Source organism: Tupaia chinensis, unplaced genomic scaffold, assembly GCF_000334495.1.
Source record: "Tupaia chinensis unplaced genomic scaffold, TupChi_1.0 Scaffold000503_1, whole genome shotgun sequence".
Classification (NCBI taxonomy): domain Eukaryota; kingdom Metazoa; phylum Chordata; class Mammalia; order Scandentia; family Tupaiidae; genus Tupaia; species Tupaia belangeri.
The window spans coordinates 1,811,311-1,817,078 of record NW_006160015.1 but is presented as its reverse complement, the minus strand read 5'-3'; positions in this window follow the sequence as shown (position 1 = coordinate 1,817,078).

The following is a 5,768-nucleotide window of genomic DNA, read 5'->3' as shown; positions in this document are numbered from 1 at the left end:
AAAAACATTCATTTAAATTTTTGTTTCCTATGAAGATAATAGATAAAACTGCCACCCTTCCTGAGATATTAGATCTTAATCTCTAGATATTAGATCTCAAATCACAAGACTTTACATTCTTGGGCATTCTCAATCGTATTTCTCCAGGATTTGACCCTACTGTCATCTTCCTCTTAATTCTCTTCCAAGAATAAGAGCTTTGGACAAAAAAAGCAAAAGCGAAAAATGAGCCTTGAATTGTACTCTGGGCATAAGTGTGAAGTGTCAGGAGAGGACGATGTGTCTGCTGCTCCTTTGATATGCTATAATGGTTGAAACACAGTAGGAAGAGGAAGTGTTGACATTTGAAAATAACTAATAAAAATATTTAAAAGGGAAAAAAAGATGGTGCAGAAAATGTTTGAAGTGAAAAGTGAACTGATACTTGAGTGTACTGCATGCAAAAGAGGGGGGGGAAGACACTCACAAAAGAGGTCTTAAAGAAACGTGCTAAAGCCCTGGAGATGAAATGTTATATAAATATTACTAGTCAGTTATAATCAACCATGACAAAGCCATGTGTTTTGGGACTGAAAGAACTGACAAAGGCAAAACTACCAACTCTGCATTGGATAAAGGGAATTGGGGGAAAGACCGGTTATTAATTGCAAAAAAATAATAATCGTAAGTGGAAGGGGACTGGGATTTAGGGCAGCTGAAATAAAATACAAGGAAATCGTGGATGGAATGAAAATGTGAAGAAAGTTGTGTAAGCACTGGATCAAAAGAACTGGAAAACAGAGTTCCCCCTTGGAGTTTGCTGGTATTAAATAAGAACTAATATGTAACAATTAGAGTCAAATTCGAAACTCTTTTTTTTTCCTAAAGAATTATTTTATTTAACCTTATTAATTGTTATTATTATTTTCCAGTTTGATCAGAGAGTGACATAGAGAGAGGGAAAGTGAGAAAGCAAGCCACTAGGTCTGGGACTTGAACCACGGTCAACCATGCCACTTGATGGCCCCAAATTCAGACTTTCTTTTTTATTTTAAAGAATCATTTTATTTCAATTTATTTATTTATCCATTTGTTTGTTTGTTTAAATTTGACCAGAGAGGAACAGAGTGAGAGAGAGAGAAAGTGAGAAAACAAGCTGCCAGGTCCAGGGCTTGAACCATGGTCAGCCATGTGGGAGTCCAGCACCCTTAACCACCATGCCACCTGCTGACCCATTCAGACTCTTTCTAAGAGCCATAGAAAAAGAAGAACCCTCTGGCATATAAGACCCAAAAAACTCTCTTCTGTGTCAGGTACAGAAACACAGACGAAACTCTCGATACCATTCTCGCTAGGTCAGCCTGCTGCTAAAAACCTTGGGGCTCCCACTGCCTCCTGAACGAACCCTTCCTCCTAGTATTTATAGTGAAGCATCCTTTGGCCTCCCCAGGGCTGCTATTCTCACTCCTCAAACAGGCAGAATCATGGTCTTCCCATTTCTGTGCAGGGTGCTTGCCTTCTGCCTCTTTACTAAGATTTATTCCTCTATCTTGAAGATCCCATTTCAGCCCTTATATCTTATACTATTGACTACATCTCAAATCACACTCCCCACAATTACTTTGTAGGACAAATATATGCCTACTAAGTGCCTAGACTTTACAAAACTCTGGGGACACAGCAAGGAAACAACACATGGAAATTCTGATCCTAGAACTGGCCCTATAGTTTAGTGGTTAAGAGACCCAGATCCCGCATGGCCGACGATGGTTGGAATCCTATCCTGGCAGCTTGAAAAACACTCCTGGTGCATGTGTGCACATGCCCAGAGTCATAACAGGAGAAATGGAGAAGGGATTGCTGCATGACCACACCCAATCAGGGTTGCTTTCTCCCTTTCTCTCTCTCTATGACTCTCTGTCTCCCTCCGGCAAGTAAAAGAGAAAAGAAAGAAACCCTTGCCCTCACAGAATACCTGTTAGGACAGGAGTGTGGGGGAGCCAGCCAGTGAATAAACAAGTGAAATAATATTCATGAATATTTCCTCATCACTCTTGCACCGCTTTCTCTTGGCTGCCAACAAATTACTCAAAACAGCGCAACTTAAAACAACAGAAAGGCATTATAGTTCTGGAGGCTGTAACACTGAGCCATCAGGGTCCCTCTGCCTGAGGTTTGAGGGTGGTGGCACATCCTTCTCACCTCCTCCAGCTGCCAGTGGTTGTGGCATTCTTTGAAAGCATTGCTCCAGTCTCTTTCTCCTACAAGGACCCTTGTCACTGGATTTGGGGCCCACTAGATAATTTAATTACATCTGTGAAGAGCATTTTTCACAAATGTGATCACATGCCCAGGGTCTGGAGAATAATTTTTGTAAATGTATCTTCTGTTTTACATGTGGCCATGTATGCATGTGTTCTTTGTTCTTTCATTTGTTTTGGTTTTTAATTTTGCAGAGGGCTTATGCGCTCACTGGAGAGAATCCGAGAGAGGAGGAAAGTGAGAAAGCACTCCCCAGGGGGCGTGGTCACACCACAGATACATTTCTCCCTCCTACTGGGGGTTTTGGCCATGCGTGCGCATGTGCTTGGTGTGTTTCTCAAGCCACCAGGTCTGGGACTTGAACTATGCAGTTTACTATATAGAATCCAGCCGCCTTCACTATCCCACCACCAGCTGGCCCCCTCAAAGCTATTTTATGTCTTCCTCAGGCCTTTCCGTTCTGGTCTAAACAGCACTAGGCTTCTTTGCTGACATTCTTGCCAGAGCCCCCCCTACATGATGATATATTTGTGCTTCATAGGCTTTCCGCCTATCTCTGCTCTGCATTGGAATACAAGAGCCGTTTAACCCCCCCTCCTTTTTTAAAAATAAAGAATTATTTATTTATTTGTATTATTATTATTTTTAATGTGACCAGAGAAACACATACACAGAGAGGGAAAGTGAGAAAGCAAGCCACCATGTCCTGGTCTCGAACCACAGTCCACTATGCAGTGCCTCAACCACCATGCCGCCTTTTTTCTTTTTTTCCAATGGAAATCAGGAATGTAGAATTTAGATTGAATTTGTTATTCCAGACAAATCTTGTCATTCTTTTCCCTGTTTCTGTGAACAATTTATCCACGTTTGAAAAAAGATACTACACCCACAAAGATACATACATTTATGTAAACCATAAATCACAATAAAAAATAAAATAAAATGAACTTGGCTGGCAGCTCCTGGGATGTGAACCAAATCAGCCACACTCTGGCCTGATCTCCACCCCCAGTTCAGTGAGAGACTCACTTCAGAAGGATCGCCCTGAGGCATGGCAAGATCCTCACTGAGCAAAGAAACCAGCAATTAGGGTTAGAGTACTACATCTCCTCAGGCAATGGGATTAACACCTTTAGAAACCTTTCCAGAGGGGTCAAATAAGGCATTTCTAGGTGACCTTCCATGAACCAAAATCTACACAGTCCTTCTATCTGAAACTTGGTTCAGTTTTACTCCAATTCTCTGAGTTCTAAAACGTGTCTCTCAGAGCCATTAGAGTCACTTGGGAACCACTAGAAATGCAAATTGTGGGATCCCACACCCAGATATACTGTATCAGAAGCTGGGTTGTGGGGAGACGACGTCCAGGTGTGTGTGGTTCAGCAAGCCCTCCAGGTATTTCTGATCATGTTAAGTCTGAGTACCACTGCCCTAAGGGACTGCAGTGCTTTTACCTCTCTTCTTTAGGCCTATAGGGAGCCTATCTTTTTTACTTGAGTATAATGCAGCCTCCTGCCATATCATGCCCTATTTCTTTTCTTATTGAAACTTTTTGAAAAAATGTTGTTTCCATGTATTATTTAAGTATATTACATATAATCACATTCATATATAGTTTTATGAATATACTACATAGAAGAAAACATTGGACATAGCCCCAAATATTGTCCATGGTAAAGCAATTTAGGTGATTTTATTTCTTTGAAATTACAAACTTTGAATAAATATCATTTGTGAAGTTTATTTACTTCTTTCATGAGCAAGAGAGACACACAGAGGGATGTACCCTCAACAAGGTTTCATTTTCCAGTCCACCCCCCAGCCTTTCCCAGTCAACCAAGATTGTGGGCATCCATAGGTACACCTAGTGTGTAAAAGTCAACCTGCCTATTGAACTCTAATCTTTGTATGGCTTCCAGCATCGAAGAGCGTTATGCTAATGCTGCACCACCAAGGCTGGACCAATATATACTATTTTTTAAAAGAAAATTATTTTTTTCTGTAACACTAAGTAGCTGATATTGAAGGAGCTTTTTTCTTGAGAGTCTGTGGAGAATTCTTTCTTTCTTTAAAATTATATTACTTTTAAAAATCACATGAAAAAGATGGAACTTCAAATAGGTGTGATATAATAAGATGTTTTAAAAAGTTTAAAAGTGATGTTGGAACAGTGGGATAGCCATCCAAGAATGTTAAGTTGTGTTCTCATATTTCATTCTTTAGACCACAAAAAACTCCAAAGATGTAAGTGTAGAAACTAAAACCATAGAAACACTAGAAAAAAATGTGAAACAGTTTTTATGAACTTGAAGTACACAAGATCATCTTTCTTTTTTTGTGTTTTATTCATTTATTTATTTATTTTACAATTAAAGTGTGTATTTATTTTGGCATAAGAACTTTTTGAAATTCATAGTTTTCCCATTACATGTATTTCCATGAGCATTTTTTAAACATTTTTTAATTAATTAATTTAGGCAGGAGAGGTGAGTCTTCAGAAGAAGATTCCTCATGGCTCCTGCGAACTAGTTATTTCAGGAAACAAGAGAAATGAAGATTTTCTACTGATAAATCAGCCTCCAGCAAACAAGCTAGCGTGATTGAACTTCAAGAATTCGAAAAAAGCACACCATCCATCAGATGAGAAGAAATCACTGCAGGACCAGAAAGCAAGAAAATACCTCTCCTCCAAGAGAAAAAAATAACTCCTCTTCATCCACAAGCAGTTCAATGGAAATCATGGAAATATCTGATAAAGAATTTAGAACATTCATAATGGCGAAGCTAACAGAGATGGAAGAGAAGAGAGACAATGAACTGCTAAAGAGAAAGGAGAAAGAAGTTGATGAATTCCAGGAGGTGAGGAAATTCTTGCAAGATCTAAAAGAAGAATTACACACTTTACAAAAGTCTCAAATGGAACTGTTAGAGATGAAGTCTATAATACAGGAAGTCAAAAATCTCCCTTGACAGTATTAAAAGCAGACTAGATCATACAGAAAATAGAATCTCAGATGTAGAAGAGAAAATGGTTGGTCTAAAAAAATCCACCATGAAGACTGAGAAAATAGCCCAAAATTTTAAGAATAATATACAAGAAGTACTAGATACCATCAAACGTCCAAACCTGCGGATAATTGGCATTCCAGAAGGTGAAGAGTCCCATCAGGGCATTGATCACTTATTTCATGAGGGATCCTGCAAGAAAACTTTCCAAACCTAGAGAGGCATTCGAAGATCCAGTCCCAAGAAATACAAAGGACCCCTAGAATCAACCCAAGAAGATCTTCTCCAAGACACATTATAGCCAGACTGACTAAAACCACAGACAAAGACAAGATACTAAGATTGGCAAGAAAAAAACAGCAAGTTACCTACAAAGGACATCCCATCAGGCTAACGACAGACCTCTCATCGGAAACGATGCGAGCGAGGAACGGGTGGGAAAATATATCCAAAGTGTTAAGAGAAAAGCAATTTCAGCCAAGAATACTGTACCCAGCAAGATTATCTTTCATGTGGGAAGA